Raw genomic sequence first — 17,901 nt, forward strand, 5'->3', positions numbered from 1 at the left:
TGGAGGCGGAGCAATGAAGAGAGGGGTGGGTTTGTTTGGGTTGATTTTGAATATTAACAATGTCCAACAGCGTTTTTGAAATATTGCTAACCCCACCTTTAAATTAGAAAATTACTTTGCTTATAGGAAAACTGATAAAATTCGATAGATACTGGTATCATATTGTTTATCGCACAATATTAGAGTACTTTTTTAAAATTTATCATATGTTGGATGTTCAGTTGTGTCTGTTTACCATATTTTTACATTTAGATTACCTTTGCAATCATTAAACACTCACTTAAAGTTAATTGTATTGTATCCGGAGCTACTTCTCTCTGTTTATGTATATGATAACCGGTTGTTGTTCTGCCTGTCTAAAATAGTCAGAACGTAAACACTTATTATAGGTGTACCGTAGTGATTCAGGATAAGACAAAAACATGGTTTGGAAGATGGATTCATGATGTACTTACTCATTATATAAAGATTAATAGCACTGTTAAGTGTAAGTGTTTTTAAGTGTATTTTTATTGTTTTATTTTAGACAAAATAGTATCAAATTTTGACATTCATTGGTTGTTGTTCATAACATGAAAATAAATCTCAGAATTCAAATAGCTGTGCATCTCTAGATAAAATCTTGTGCACCTTGACTTACTGAAATTGTCTAGCAGCCAGCCAATCAGATTGGAACTTTCGGTATGTGGATGCGCATTTGAAGCCAAGACTATAATTTTGCAATATTACTGGGTGTGTTTTTAAAGGAAATTGCCCAGGAAAGTTTTGGTAAAACAGAAGTTCACTTTAACACGTTGATGTTAAACCGCTGTTGTTATCTAAGCCCATGTATCAGCAATAAACTGAATGAGCACAGGCACAACAGTGATGCTGAACATGCTGCAATATTAAAGGTGATAAATAAATAAAAGCTTCATTTTTATATGCTGTCAAGTCTCAGTATCAGAGCTGTTTGTTCCTGTGAATGTAGGTGATGTGCAGCAGAAGTGGAATGTCGGGTGTTTTCATCTAGAGGTGACGTGCTTTTTAATGCCTAAAGCCCCAAGGCGCTGTCAGGGCCCGTCAGAACAGGTGCGCACCATCTGGGTGTCTTTTGTACCTGCTTTTTTCCACCTTTGAATTTGGTTAGTAAAGTTCAAGATTTTATAATCTCTATATACTGTATAATGTTCTGTTCACATACAATACAAGTCAGGATACATTAGACATGAGTGACATGCTCATGTTAGTGCTTAAGTTGCACTGTTGGTTTTAACTGCCTGTTAAAAGTTTGGAATAATTAAGATTTTTTTTTTTTTTAAATGTTTTTAAACTAGTCTCTCAAATTTGCAATCAGAACACATTTGAATTAATGTTTGACTCCCAATTGACTCCATTAGTTAGTTTTTTGCTAAGCTAACGATTAATCTGTCAGACACAAAGCAAATTGATGCTAAAAAATACAACACATTTTGTATGTTTAGAATGCAACATTTTTCTTGCTTTGTCCACCATTTTTTCACTGAGCTCTGAGCTATGCACTCTGGGATTGCCTTCTTATCTGTGATGCTTCCTAAGATACCTATGAGGCTGCATAATTATGATGTCAAACAACCTTTGCATTGTGAGCATGCCTGCAGTATAATGCCTTTTTGGAAGAGAACTTTTCTGCATGTGAACAATTGACTCTTGTGCCTATTTTTATTTCTTGTGAGAAATTTTGTAGAATACATCTGAAACATGTTTATACTTGACTAAGTGTGCACTTCAACATAATTGAGAAGTCTCTTGAACTAAGAACCTCACTCCACCACTGCATTCCAGGCACCTGAACCGGTTCTTTAACATGCCGGAAGTGTGCCAAACATTTTTTGATTTATTTTTTGATGTATCCGTTCTTAGTACACCAGTAATACAGTAGTATATATATATATATACAGTAGTGTGTGTGTGTGTGTATGTATGTATGTATGTATGTATGTATATATATATATATATATATACATACATATATAATTGTATATATATATATATATTATATATATATATATTTGTTATGTTATCTATGTTCTTTTGTGAATAAAATATTGGCTCATGTGATTTGAAAGTCTTTTAGTTTTCAAATCACATGAGCCAATATTTTATTCACAAAAGAACATAGATAACATAACAAATTATTAAACGGAGAAATTTTACACTTTTATCCATTAAATGAGCTCATTTCAAATTTGATGCCTGCTACAGGTCTCAAAAAAGTTGGCACGGGGGCAACAAATGGCTGAAAAAGCAAGACATTTTGAAAAGATTCAGCTGGGAGAACATCTACCAACTAATTAAGTTAATTGATATCAGGTCTGTAACATGATTAGCTATAAAAGAGATGTCTTAGAGAGGCAGAGTCTCTCAGAAGTAAAGATGGGCAGAGCTGTGAAAGAGTGCATAAAAAGATTGTGGAATACTTTAAAAACAATGTTCCTCAACGTCAAATTGCAAAGGCTTTGCAAATCTCATCATCTACAGTGCATAACATCATCAAAAGATTCAGAGAAACTGGAGAAGTCTCTGTGCATAAGGGATAAGGTCGAAGACCTTTATTGGATGCCCGTGGTCTTCGGGCCCTCAGACGACACTGCATCACTCATCGACATGATTGTGTCATTACATTACTAAATGGGCCCAGGAATACTTCCAGAAACCACTGTCGGTAAACACAATCCGCTGTGCCATCTGCAGATGCCAACTAAAGCTCTATCATGCAAAAAGAAAGCCATATGTGAACATGGTCCAGAAGCACAGTCGTGTCCTGTGGGCCAAGACTCATTTAAAATGGACTGTTTCAAAGTGGAAAAGTGTTCTATGGTCAGATGAGTCCAAATTTGACATTCTTGTTGAAAATCACGGACGCTGTGTCCTCCGGGCTAAAGAAGAGGGAGACCTTCCAGCGTGTTATCAGTGTTCAGTTCAAAAGCCAGCATCTCTGATGGTATGGGGGTGCATAAGTGCATACCGTATGGGCAGCTTGCATGTTTTGGAAGGCACTATGAATGCTGAAAGGTACATAAAGGTTTTAGAGCAACATATGCTCCCCACCAGACAACGTCTATTCCAGGGAAGGCCTTGTGTATTTCAGCAGGACAATGCAAAACCACAAATTGCAGCTATTACAACAGCATGGTTTCGTCGTAGAAGAGTCCGGGTGCTGAATTGGCCTGCCTGCAGTCCAGAACTTTCACCTACAGAGAGAAATACGTTAAAGACGGCCATGAACTCTTCAGCAGCTGGAGACCTATATCAGGCAAGAATGGGACCAAATTTCAATGCCAAAACTCCAGAAACTCATAACCTCGATGCCCAGATGTCTTCAAACTGTTTTGAAAAGATGCTACACCATGGTAAACATGCCCCCATCCCAACTATTTTGAGACCTGTAGCAGGCATCAAATTTGAAATGAGCTCATTTTGGGCATAAAATTGTAAAATTTCTCCGTTTAAACATTTGTTATGTTATCTATGTTCTATTGTGAATAAAATATTGGCTCATGTGATTTGAAAGTCTTTTAGTTTTTATTTTATTCAAATTTAAAAAACGTCCCAACAATTTAAGATATATATATATGCTGGGAAATAAAAATCCCAGCCCAGTTTCAGGTAAATTTAAGTTTGTCTAAATTAAAAAAAACAAGTTCATAAAACTTAAAACAATGAAACAAGTCAGATTACTTCAAATCTGTCAGTTTCGTAAACTCAAAAGAAAAATAAAGTTCTAAATAGTCATAAAAGTTAATTAGATTGAACTAATTTGTTTAATTTGAGTTTGCCCTACTCAAACCAATTCTTTATTTTGAGCGTTAGGGTTTACAGTGTATAATAAGCTTAATTTACATGAAAGGAGATGTGTTTTCATGAAAATAATGACTTTGACTTTATTGGCACTGGAATAGCACTGCACCGTGGATTGAGTAGGTAGTGAATAATAAGAACATTGTTTGTGGTGAAAAAACACTTCCTATGCACTCTTTACACTGTAAAAACAAACAGTGAAATTAAATGAGTTCATTTAACTTGAATGTTACTGAAAGTCCTTTTGTACCTATTAGAAAAAAGTCGCATGGACATGTACTGTTTATATTAAGCTGAACTGAATGAGTTGCAGCAGATTTCTAGTTCCCAGCATTCTTTGCATCAGGCTGTATTAATGTTGAAATTAAGTGTTATTTTGTGTGTTTTTGCACTAAATATTGCTTATACATGCAAATGTATATCAATAGTTGCCTTGCTAGTTGCATTAGCTCTTGCTAGTGTGCTAGCTAGCTAGCTAGCTAGTAGTAAGTAGTATATGAGCTAGTAGATAACTGCAAAAGACTTGAGTTAATATGATGTTTATGCAATTTAATTGTATGAGGTAGCTTAGTCAATATGTAAAGATCTGCAAACTTAATCTTTGCATTTGTTAAATATAATTGATTACCCAAATTGAGTTCTGCTAACTTAGGGTTTACAGTATAGTGAAATTTCCTCAGACTGTTCAAATGCCCAGTTTAATTGCATCATTAAAAAAGAACATGAGAAACGTTTGACTGAAAATAACCTCGATAGAAACATAGCCTGGAGGTGTTTTTTGATTTGGAGACAGAGGATTGAATTAGAAACAGACCAAAAAGCAAACAGAATCTGGGCATTCCACCAGTACATAGAGAAAGAGAAAGAGCACTCACATTCCTGTCCTTGATAAGGGCTCTTCCCTTCCTCTGTAATGTGTGTGTGAGTCCTAGAAAGAGGAAAATAAAAAGCACAAAACACACTGTTTTCCGCCCTTCGAAGTCGCAAGCGTGTGAGTACCATAACAACATTTGAGTCATGCCTTTGCAGCATGACTGCAGAAACTTGACAATTGGCTTTATGCTGAACGTCACATGAACAAACAGGAAAACAGCTCTCATTGCATCCATTTGTCAGAGAAGGTCTTTACAGCATGAACTGACGGAGATATCTATCGAGGTAATCAGCTGACCTAGCTAGTTTTTTTTTATTGTTGGTGTTTTGTTCGATATAAATATCTAAATGTTAGTGAGAAGAGATCAACCTGCATATGCAATGGACATCGGTTATGCTCATCTTTGCTTGTTCCTTTGAAGGCATTGTGAGTAAAATGGCTCTACATTTAACAAAGCACATACAAGACCTGAACCGGAAGCGATGCAACCTGTTTTACAGAATATGGAAGTTTGTTGCACAGGACCCCTATTCAGTAAACATGAGCGGCAGGGAAATTTAAGGCACCTGACATCTGTTCTGTCATGGAAACAGCATGGCACTAATATGATGCACATGCACGTTGCACGCTGTGCTTGCAGTGTTGTGGTTGTGGTTATCTAGTCATGACTCAGAAGTTGCATCTCGATCCGTGGCCTTTGCTCGCACGTGGCTGCATTTCTCGCAAGCTGTTCAAACAGAGCTTAGTGGCTTGGCATGATAAAGAAAAATGAAAAGTCTCTAAAAATAATCTTCGATGATAATTGATAGTGGATTTGAGGGACGTTATCCTGTATGGCTTCAGAAGATTATAGACAGCCTAGAGGGTGACATTTTGTTGAACCTTCCAGAGATTTGACAACTTACAGCAACGTTAAAGCGCGTTTGGTTGCACTGTTTAAATATGAAATCCTCTTATGAATCAGAGGATTTGATGGCTTTTCCAGTTTATAATTAGCTGAACTGTCGTCTTGTGCATTTTGATGAGGGCTGACCTTTCCTTATGTGCCTTCATTTCCTTTTCTTTTTCCTGCATTCTAGCATTTCAACAAACATCCTAAATTTATTAAGCGAAGCTTGCTCAGACATTCTAGTGCAAGCCACAGAATATTTGAAATATTCCAGCTGACACCTGGAATCCACCATGAAATAAACTCATGCAGTGTTAAATCTCAAGTTAAAATCTCATCGGCTCTCCTGTTAAGCTGATGGAGAGCAGTACTTGCAGCAGTCTACAGATTTGGTGTTGAGAATCTCAGCTTGATGATTAGCTCACTATATGACTTATTGACTCCTCTTGTTTCAGTGCTTGTGCAAGAACCCAGTTTCTGATCTACGACCAGCCTTCCCCCAAAAATCTTTATGTAGCTTTCACAACATCCAAGTAGTGGAAGTTTACCAACAGGTAAAAACCAACCACTGTTGTTGTGGTTGTTGTTGTTGTTGTTGTTTTCAGTGACGTTTCAGGACATTTGCATGCTGATCAAGAACAAACAAATTTTACAGGAAAAGACAGACACCACTGCAGAAAATCCTATTTTTGTTCTAAAAGAAAAATCTGACATCATTTGCTCACCCTCATGTCATTCCAAACTATTTTTTTTTTTTCTTCTTACATTTCTTATATTTTGAAAAATGTGTTGTTTGTCCTTACAATATAAGCCACTGGGATCAGGTGTTGTTTTGGACCCCATTTCACCGAATGGACAAAAACAATCAAAACATTTTTCGAAATATTATAATAATTTAATGTTCTGCAAAATAAGAAAAGACATACAGGTTTGGAATTATGTGGGTGAGAAAATGATGTCAGAATTTAATATATATATTTAAAATATAAGTTTATTTTTTAAATTTTGTTTTATACTTAATACAAGTAAAAAGAGAAGTTCCAGTCAGTGTTGCCAAGTCTGCGGTTTTCCTGCAGAATTGGGCTGTTTTAACACTGTTGCCGTGGGTTGTTTTTCATGTCCGTGGGTTAAAGCAACCCCAAATAACATGCTATTTAGCCACTGGAATCCGAATTTTACCAGGGGAACGCCACCAAAAATGCGGATTTTAACCCCCAGAATGTGATTTTTACCGGGGGACCCCCCTGAAATGCGATTGGGATAGTTTAGGACTAGTTTTGAGTACCAATTGGGCAGGTTTTGTTGTGAAAATCTGGCAACCCTGCTGCCAGTTCAGTAATAAAAAAAGTGGTAACCCTTTACATTAAGGTGTTTTTTTTTTTTTCCCTTCATTCATTAACATTAGTTAATTACATTACTTAAGATTAAATCTTATTAATGATACTCTTATTAATGCATTCATTAATCTTGAAATGTTATTATAAATATAACAAGTAATAAAAACAACTAATTAAAACTAAATAAGAAGTATTTTTTTGCACTGTGACTGACATATAAAAAGATTCCAACCTGGCAACCTTGTTAAACCAAACTTTGTTCCCTGGTGGGCTGATAAAAACCTGTACACCATGACTCATGGAAATTGCGTAAAGCCAGCAAAACAGAGCTTGACAGTTTGAGAAAGCTTTTGGTATTTTTGTGTGCAATATGCATCAGACGGTCAGTGGGAGGTCCGAGGGTGTCCCATCAGACTAACACCAAACAAAATAGTATCAGAAACAGCAGCTGGCCTGATGACACTGTCAGGTTATCAATGGAGCTCATTAGATCACGGTCAGGAGGCCTTTCCTGCAGGCATTACATAGACACACCCTCCTTCCTCCTCTATGCATTCCATTTTAGGGTTAGCAGAAGGGCGCCTGAACTCCAGTGTTCATAAACTTCATTGAGCTTCTATGAAGTTGCGATATCACCGTTATGAGTTCCATTGAGTCTCACCTGGGTCTGGAACTGTGCAGAGGATATTACAGATGGAGAGCTTTAGATGCTTGTTCCTGTCTGAACAGAGACTCTATTGTGCCAGGCAACTAACGTTTAGCACAGAGGAGCACCTGACAGAGAGGCCATTGATCCATTTCTAGCAGCCCTGCACAGCTCAATAACATCCCATGCAAGAAAGAGAGACACCCAGGGAGGCCGACACAGTCAGCTGTCTGTTGGCCAGGAACCCCTGGTCCTCCCTAGAGAGATTTAAGAAATGTTATTACACCAGTGGTTGGACTGAAGTTGCAGGCCGGAGGGTCAAACGAAAATAAGTCAGCTTGTGATGGAAATTACTAGAGCATGTACTTTTTATTGATGAGCACAGGCTTAAATTGCACTTGTATGTTGCACCAGAGGACATTCCACAGTTAGTCTCAGCCTCAGACGTCACGCCCATGGACCGTTGTCTGAACGTCTGATGAATATGGCACATAAAATTGTAAACAGTTCAGAAGTTTTGAAGTCATCATCTGATTCTACAGGATTTCCGGTACAGCTGTGACAATGAACACTTATCAGGATCAACTAAACGCTGTATTTTCAAAAGTGAAGTATGTAAAGTTCAAGGCATAGACTCTTAAAAATATGTCCAAGAGTTTTACACACCAGTCTGTTATTGCAGGGACATCGACCTAAACATGATGTGGAACAAAACAAACTGTGATTGGTTGCTTTACATGTCAGTCAGATGGCCTCTGGGCAGTCTTTGGCCAATGAAAGCTGCTATGGAGTCCAGACCTTATGCTGTCATTCTGAAGGTCTGGCTACATGAGACTATTCCACATAGGGATGTGCACCATGACTAATTTCATCAGTATTTAACTGGAAATTTTGTAATTGAGAAGTCCAGGAGTTCTCAAACCTGTCCTGGAGAACCCCCACATTTTGTATGTCTCTCTCATCTAACACACCAGATTCAACTAATCAGCTCATTAGTAGAGACTGCAAAACTCCAGGACAAGTTTGAGAACCCCTGGACTATAGTTGACTAGTCTAACATCCCCCCAGAGGAAAGTCAAAAAAGTCTGTATATGCAATCCATTTGAAATAGCCTGCAATCAAACAAAAGTCCCTTTAAGGCAATTCATTTCTCTCGGCGGCCATCTTTGAAATGCCTCTCGGGCAGCTTTTTCAGTCATGCATATACAGCTCTTGTCTTTTTGAATGGGAAAACATCAAATTGTCCAAAGCTGTTTACCAAGCTTACGATTAAATTTCATATTTGAAATCACCAATGAAACCTGTCAACAACTGTCTCGTAAATTTTGTTTCTAAACGCTCAAATTATGACAAAAAACAGAGCTTCTAACAGCAGTTGCAGTGACGTAATGACTTTTGACGCAATGACTCTTTTATTGAGAAGGCGGGACTTATTCCACCATATTGCGCATTGCATTTTCTCCCATTCGTAGAAATATGAGTGCACCGTCTTCGTATATCTAAAGTCTTTGATCAATCTGCCAATTCACGTACTGAATGCCACTGAAAAATATATGCTATGTACTTATTTAATATGTGATGTACTTGCCTTGCATTATGATCATTGTACATTAAACTTATTATCACTTAATCGATATTAACAAATATAGACATATTTATTAAAATCAACTGAATCGAAAAGCATTGTAGGGCCAATTTGTACAAACTGATGTAAACACAAGTGATCAAATAAAAGTTAGCCAACATAAATCAGCACATCAAGGTATTGTTGTGCATTATCACCACTTGAGCGTCCAGGTTTGAATGCGATTCTTGTGTATGAAAAGTACCTGTACACATGACATTCAGTAAAATCGCAAGAAAAGCTTGACATGTGCCAGCAACTAGACATTATTTTGGCTTGATTGTTGATTGAATGTTTGATTCTGATTGGTTGATGAACGTTCTGAGGGTGCCCAATCCTGTTACTGGAGATACCTACTCGCAGAGTTCAGATCCAACCCTGATCAAATGATTTCAGTTATTTCAAAGGTCATTAAAGCCTACATGAACCAAAACCTACAAAGATACTGAACAATCAAATAAATATAACAAACAATAAGATAAAAATGACAGACTATTTCCATGTTTCCCTCATTAAATTACGTTTCATTATCTATGGAAATCATGCTTTCATTCTCCTGCTCTTTTTCCCATACAGACACACACACATACAATACACTCACGAAAACATTCACGCGCACAGAAACTTGTTGTCAGCACTGCCCCGCAGCTTTATCAATAAAATAGTTTCGCATCTGCAAAACCACATGACATTTATCACTATCGAGGTAGTAACATCACTATTGAAGCAGTTAAAAAAGACGCTGCTCCCGAACACATTTGAGAGACACACAGACTCAGACGCAGTTCAAGCAATCTTTCAGTCTCTCTCTCCAATAACTGCATTAGTCTGCTATCAATGGCTCAAGCCTCTGTTACTAGCTCTAAAATGCATTTTGGATGCATAAGAAATTAGTCCTACACAAAAGAGTGTTTTAAGGACAAAATCCTGACAATTGTCTTGAAATAAAACGTTAGATCAATGCCTTGAGTTGTAGGGGAGAGTGGGGTAAGATGAACCAGTGGGTAAGTTGACCCACCCCCTGTATCTTGGCAACCATACCATTTTATTGTCATGTGACCATATATTTTAGAACCACCCATCATTTCTGCCAGACTGTGAAAAGGAGAAGCACATGGGAGGAGTGGAAGTCGCTTATTTACTTTAAAAACTGTTTTTGGCTTGTCAAAGTAAAATTTTAACACAGCGGATGTAATGGCTGTTTCATCAAAGCAAATTTGTCCAGGTCTAAAACTATTTATGATGCATATTGGTGATTTAGTAACGTATAAAACCATGCAAGTCATTTAGCTAAATATTATTCTGAATTGGTAAGCTAGTTAGCTTTTCCTAAAATGACAGCTATGGGGCAAAGTGAGCCAAATGCTGTGGGGTAAGTTGAGCCAGCGTTTTAACTTACCCCACCATAAGGCATTAAATTTAAGTTAAATCTGAAGCATAAACTGGTGTCATTTCAATGTAATATTATGCAACTGGTTTAGTTTATCTTTATTTTCGAGTTTACTTGATAGGAATAGTGTACAAGTACACCAAATCCTTCTCTGATACGAACCAGAGGATGTTTAATCATATATATCTTTCCACCTGTAGTCTCTAATGGCCTAACATGGTCGACATTGCAGAAAAACTACCATGTCAAGAACCTTTTGACTAAAATGTTTATTAGTTTCAGTGACATTTATTCATTCTTATTTAGTTTTTATTTAATTTTACTCAATAAAGTCTGTTCATGGGAAGGTTACAACTTTGATGTTCAACATATTGTTTCAGAAATGCAAACAATTAAAGATACTGAAATTTCAAATTCATTTGGTTGGTTTTGTGTTGTTTAATTTAGCTTTAAAAAAAGATATATTTGTAAAATATTTTTACAAAGAATATTTGTAAAAGGAAATGTGATTATTAAATTAGTTTTTAAAATAGGTACATTATCTTTCAAATTTCACATGGGTTTGATTCAGATTCAGTTAGATGGTCAGTTTACACCCACCTACTACCCTAACCTGGGGTAAATTGAGCCACAGGAACACTTTTTTTTATAAGAAGCCATATTTTTAGAACCCTTTGTCATAGATGTATTCTGATCATTTAAAATGATAGGAAACATCCTGAAATTACTTTAAATACTTTTATTGTACTTCTGCTTCATTTTCCTAATCTTGAGGACCACATAAGTAAAAAAAATGGCTCATCTTACCCCACTCTCCCCTGTATAAGCGACTCCATAACTAATAACTGACTCCAGGCCAGTGAATTATTAGAAAATTAATGCACACCCAAAATTCAGCTGCACGTCGTCAGTTGTTCCTTATGTATTCTATTCATTAGCATACTGATATAGGTTTTGCATACTGATATACAGTAGGTTTTGTACTGATATTGTAAAGTAAACTTATTCATAATGATCAATAATCAAGTTTCATATCAGTAGGCAATTTTCCCCTATTTTAAACTGTAGTATAAACGAGACTTATTGATATATACCAGTTACACATAACATAGACTACACAAAACCGTTGCATTTTCTTCTAAGTCAAAATAAACACATGCAAAGTCTGAGGTAAAATGAAATGATTTTGTTTTCCGCTCCAGATATACCATAAAATGTATTATTTTAAAATCTAACATTAACATGATTGTAAAAATATAAAGCAAAACATAAATATGCAAAAAAGATTTAATGTAAATGACTTGTATTTTCAATGTTGACTAGCAGCAGCAGTTTAGTTGACAAGTCTCACACATCCCTAGTCCACAGTACATATGGCACCTGTGAGAAAATATCACATTGTTTCTGTTTTCTGTTGTTTCCAGGCATACATGTCATCACACCATGCAATATCACCTATTGGAATCTGCCCGCAGGGGTGTCTAAAACTAGTTGGGCTATTTGTGACATAGCCACAGTCTCTTTCACACACGTTCACACATGCATATTCTACTTGGATTCACACACAAACTTCGTTGGAATCCTGTGTTTTCATACACTGTCCGTTTACAGTGTCACTCACAGAGAGCTGGCAGCATTGTTACAACCGCCACACTAAACGTTTCAAATTCCTCTCATACCCCCCCAGTGTACACAAACACACACAGTTATGCACACTCAGACATACACAGGCACTCACACACACACAAAAGCAGTGTTCTTCAGTGCTACGGTCAAATTCCACAAACACTATTTTGGTGTCTCTGGCCTAAGAAGAATCAAACGGGGCCAGACTGCAGAAAACAGCCGCAGTGAATCGATGCTCGTAGAAGAGCAGCCTCTAGAGAAGTAATAAAGTCAGAAATATGAACCAGGGCTCTGCTGATGGAAGAAATGCAAAGAAAGTTGAAACTTCCTCAGACTTGAGGGTGACACAAACCACTGCAACACATTTAAAATGGAGAGCTACTGTAATTTAATATGTTTCACTATTATGAACATTTAATAATGTAATATGCTCTTTTTATATGTTTATATGTAATATGTTCATATATATATATATATATATATATATATATATATATAATATATAAATATAATGAAGTAAGATTGTGGTCATATCGTCCACCTCATGGTAACCTCATGCTTCTTTTCTTTGTCTTGTTTTCTTTCATTGTTAATATTTTTTAAAATAATGCATTGCATTCCCGGACTAGCAGCAAAAATTCAGAAAACCACTGCACTGAAAAAGCATTCACTAAATAAACCACAGTTATGTCTATATTATAACATGCTTTGCATTTACATAATCACAGGACATTTGCACACAGCAAACCATGTTGGCACTATTGTATATACTGTATAATCTCTGCCTCATTTAGGTCACAAGGCATTGTATTGAAAGAGTCTCCACAAAGAGCTTTGCTTTTGCTGGTGCACAAAACAACCATGGGTATTCAAAATAGACGATACGGATTATGCGATAGAATAAGAAACATATTTTTATTGTACTGTGTCTCTCAGTTTAACTGAAAAGACTTGACGTGTTCTTCACTCCAAGACAAATCTGATAAATATGCCTGTGTTATCGAACATCAGGTCAGATCACTCAGCCTGTATCTAAATGTGGGGTGCTGGGAAAAGAATTTCAACAACACCTAGCTGTCAACATTGCAAGCAGGTGATAAACTAGATGTCTGTTTTAGACAAGCCGTGACGTGGCATTAGCACGTCACATTGAAAGACAGATTGCAAACAAGCCTGTCATCTGTGTTCTCTGAAGTGCACTTAAATAATGAGTAATTGTTACTACACACACGCATACTTTATAGAATGTACTTATAGAGGTTGCAAAGAAATTTTGAATGCACTGAAAGTGTACACTTAAAAATATGATTTTTTTTTTATGCTGTTCACTTTATTGTTTCAATTCATTTTGATTTAACACCACTGTATCAGGTTTCTGGTTCAAATGTGATTGCTTTATGCTAAATGGACTTGAAACAGTTACTCTTGACTTAATTTGATGTTTTCATTTTGAAATAACATTTCAATCAAGCAACCCAATCAAACAGGACATTTTAACTTCCCATCATGCTTTGCATGGAGATTGAAATAAAAAAGTGTTATTTTATGCATTTTCTAGCAAGACGAGAAAATGGAGAGACTTGTTAATGTTTAATGTTCTATTATGTTGGTATTTCAAAGTTTCTGTCATGTTAGTGGTTTTGGGGGTTAACATTGTGGTGAAGTGTTAAGCTTGTGCTTGGGTTGAGGACCTGCTAACAAGAATTCATATTGCTTTAATAATAAAGTAACCTAACCACTACACTTAAAAATAACTTGTAGGATTTACTTGATAAAATCCTCATAGCAATTTGCACTAAAACACATTTTAAGTAAATTTTACTGCTACTGCTCTGTGCAACTTATTATCAAGTAAAATCTACATACTATTGAACTTAAAAGGATAGTTCACCCAAAAAATGGAAATTTGATGTTTATCTGCTTACCCCCAGGGCATCCAAGATGTAGGTGACTTTGTTTCTTCAGTAGAACACAAATTATGATTTTTAACTCCAACCATTGCGGTCTGTCAGTCTTATAATGCATGTCAATGGGAACTTCGTCTATAAGAGTAAAAAAAAACATGCACAGACAATTCCAAATAAAACCCTGCGGCTCGTGACGACACATTGATGTTCTAAGACACGAAACGATTGGTTTGTGCGAGACACTGAACAGTATTTATATCATTTTTTTTTACCTCTAATACACCACTATGTCCAACTGCCTTGAGCATCCGGTGTGTGAGGTCTGAACGCGCTCTGACAACGGAAGAGATGTCTCGCACTTGTTGAAGTATTTTAAGATATGACAGTGCAAGTTCCTTTCAGTTAAAACAGCTCAAACATGCATTTTAGTCTAGGACTAGCTTAAGCTTTGTCTGTGAAACCGGGGTTATATATAATTAAGTAAAATCTACTTAACTAAATTTAACAAAATTAACATTTTACTAATATAACATTGAATTAAGCCATGCTTTTGAGGTGTATGCTTTACTTAGAAACATAGATATCATGAAGACACCATATATACATAATAGAAGCAATGCACAGAGCTGAACACAGAGACTTCAGTGCTTGGTACACAATACACAATGACGGTAACATTCGATAGATTGTTTTTGAGTATGAACGTGTCATTTTGAGTAGAAAATGAACTGCAGATGTCACATAATCGCAAGTTACTAAACCTAGCAACAAAAGCAATGATAAAACAATGTAAATAATAAAAAAAAACTCAACAGTGCATGATGGAAACACCAGTATCAGAAAAGTTGAGTAGGTTGTACTTAATTTTATATCGTTGATATTTAAGCTTTGATTTCTACAAGCTTGAATTGAGTACTAATATAGAATTTACTTGTTTTTTCAATTCTTGCCTGAACTGACTTTTTCATGTAGAAATTAGATTTGTTTTTTTCTGTAGTATTTACTCCACCATAGAATCATTTTTTATCAGTGTATAGTAGTGCTCTGGATGAAACCAGTATCACTTCTAGACTGCCAACACCGAACATCGAAGTTACATTTAGTTTGTTGTTATGTAAATCACAGGACTAAACAAGAAGCATTGATATATAAAAAAAACATTTATTCAAGTTAAACTAAAACCATTCATTCATGAACACCATTGATTCTAGTTAGATATATATGGTTTGATTCTGGGTTTTACTTGCTTCAATCACATGGAACCACTGTCCATGATTGAATCATGTTCAGCCAAAGAGCTATTTTTTGAGTGTATATAAAGTAGACACTGAAAAAAAAGTGAGACATAACATTACGGCCAATACATATTTGAAGCTGATATTTTTAAGTCTTTAGAAACTACCTGTGTATATAGTTGACATCAAAGCACTGGTTTTGGAAGAGAGACGTAAAAACTAGACGTCTGGAACAGCATGAAGTCCACATGAGTTTAGAAGCACAATCAGTAACAGCAGGATTTAAACCTCTAGGTTGAGAAAAAAATGAGCAGTTGCTATAGAGATATCTGAAAATGTTGTTATTGTTTGGAAGTGTTTATTACAGTAGACTGCTGGTATTAAGCTGCCAGTGGCTAATGCTCTGTTTGAAATTCTCTGCATGCACAAATGTGGGAAATGAACACTCAGTCAGGTCAAGACTACAAAAACTCAACAATCGCATCAATGCAGTTTCCTGTTGCCGTTTCAGCCGTGGATGTTCAAGGCTAGTTGAGCACAGATGTGTTTCCTCTCCCTGCAGAGGGCTGCGTGCCCTGCTCCAGGTGCCCTGTTGACAGGTTTATGAGCTTTAGTACGGCTGTCAGAATTCCTGCTAGGAATCTTTTCAACATGCTAGTTGGCACTAGCATTGTGATAGCTGCTTTTAAATCAATTGGTAGGTGAAAAAATGTGGGAAAAGTCAACCCAGAATCATTTGAAAAAATGCCTGTGGTGACATTTCTGCAATATGATATTGCGTTGCTTCTTGCACATTTCGCAACATTTTTTCAGTGAAATGTCCAGTGAGTGATGCTAAAAGCATGTTCATCACGTTGGTTGTTGTACGTATCATAGCAGTTTAGAAATGAAATGTCCGATGTCCCGCATCACAAGTTCAGTGCTGTACCAGTTTATAGTATAGCATTGTGCAAGAAACCACCTGACTGCTTTTATTAATTGATAATCTGTCCCTGTACTTATAATTTGTGTGAAAAGGAATAAAAGTTGTTGGTGTTTTACTACAATGAATTGTATGTATATGTACATTTTTAGAGTTTTGCAATAACGTAGGTAGAGGCAGTTTTTTCCAATGAGTATTTTGGGAAAAGAGATTTCTCGTACTGAAATACTTTGGTCAACTACTTGAAGAGTCTTGAAGTGCAGCTCAGTAGTAAACAATTCTATTTTTACACTCAGCAGTTGCTAAGACTACCAAATCATTCCCAGCGTTATCGATAAACATTCGTAAAGCAACACCGTTCATTGCCACATGGTGCACAGTCATGGCTGACAACTCATTCAGCCAAGCACAGGGCCGTAGCACAGCTGTGGAGAACCTCTGCTCAGTCATATGGGGCTAAAATGAGGTAAACTACATTGCTTTGTAAAAATGGAGAATATAAAAGCAGAAAGCATGCAAGGCAGTGTGGGGAAGTGTGTCACTCTGTGCCAGGGGCAGAAGCTTAACAGCGGTGGCTTCCACGCTTTCTACTCGATGTTTGGATTGTGACATTTCTGTCATTTGCTGCTTGTAATGGCAAGCTATTATTATAATTTCTGTACATTTAAGTAATGCATCATGAATAAAGAATTGGACCAGGCAGAAAATAGACAAATGACCCTCAGTTAACTATTTCAGCTTGAGGGGATTGAGTATATCATTCTGTGTTTTTAGTCTTGTTTGCTAAAGTATGCATCACAATTTCTATTGTTCAATACATAATATTTAGATTTTTACAAAACTCCTGACCCTAAATATTAAACTATGATGCATGACTCATCATGCACAGTTTGTGCCACAGACATGAATGGTACCTGAAATCATGGAACTTGTTTTAGAGACTTGTTCTTGTTCCCTCGGCCGAAATCGCTTTCCGGGGGGGAGAAATGGGAATGCGGTTGCACCGCGATGCGACCGCAAATGCCCCCCCCGTGCACGCCACTGGTTAGTAGATATTAAGCAGAAAGTCTGCTAATACTCTAATGACTGCTAGTTGAAATGTAGTTGCAAAGTTACTTATAGTTAGTAGAATGTCTAAAGTGGACTATAAATAGTGTTACCAAAATAAATAAATGCAAAAGCCCACCAAAAATCAAGATTTTATCAAGGAATAATGTGATTAAGGTGTTTACATGCCTGTATATTGCAAATAAAATCGGCGTACATCACTTAGTTTAATGCGATTATGCTTACTACGATTATGAGCTTAATCGCATTACTTTAATCGAAGTATTGAGGTTACATGAGGTAAAGTTTAATCGCAATATTGCCAAAATCCCATTATAATCGCATGTAAATGCACTGATATGACTTTATACTTTTGATACACTGAGGATTTTAATGATTTTAATGGACTGGCCCCATTCACTTCAATTGTAAGTGTATCATTGTATCACAGATTTTTATTTTTTTAAGAAAAAGAGAGAAGAGTTATTAAATTAATTATGAATTTTTTTTGTAGTAATCAACATTCAGTGCGTTCACATGCACTCTCATAATGTGATTATAATGGGATTTTGGCAATATTCCGAT

At 36.4% G+C, this 17,901-nt stretch overlaps 1 protein-coding gene across 6 annotated transcripts in view; it reads left to right on the plus strand.

Moving 5' to 3' along the window:
• The window catches only part of palm3 (paralemmin 3), a 55,030-nt gene that overhangs the window by 12,046 nt on the left and 25,083 nt on the right, over positions 1-17,901 (plus strand). Inside the window, exon 1 of one of the 6 annotated variants that reach the window (XM_051897706.1) lies at positions 1,049-1,071. The exons of 3 other annotated variants lie outside the window; for them this stretch is intronic. The gene's annotated coding sequence lies outside the window, so the exon portion shown is untranslated. Of the gene's footprint in view, positions 1-1,048; positions 1,072-1,104; positions 1,125-4,833; positions 4,978-17,901 lie in introns of those variants that run through there. 2 more of the 6 variants (XM_051897707.1, XM_051897704.1) reach the window with 2 other exon arrangements.

The sequence above is a fragment of the Ctenopharyngodon idella genome, chromosome 6 (genome assembly GCF_019924925.1).
Source record: "Ctenopharyngodon idella isolate HZGC_01 chromosome 6, HZGC01, whole genome shotgun sequence".
Taxonomy (NCBI): Eukaryota; Metazoa; Chordata; class Actinopteri; order Cypriniformes; family Xenocyprididae; genus Ctenopharyngodon; species Ctenopharyngodon idella.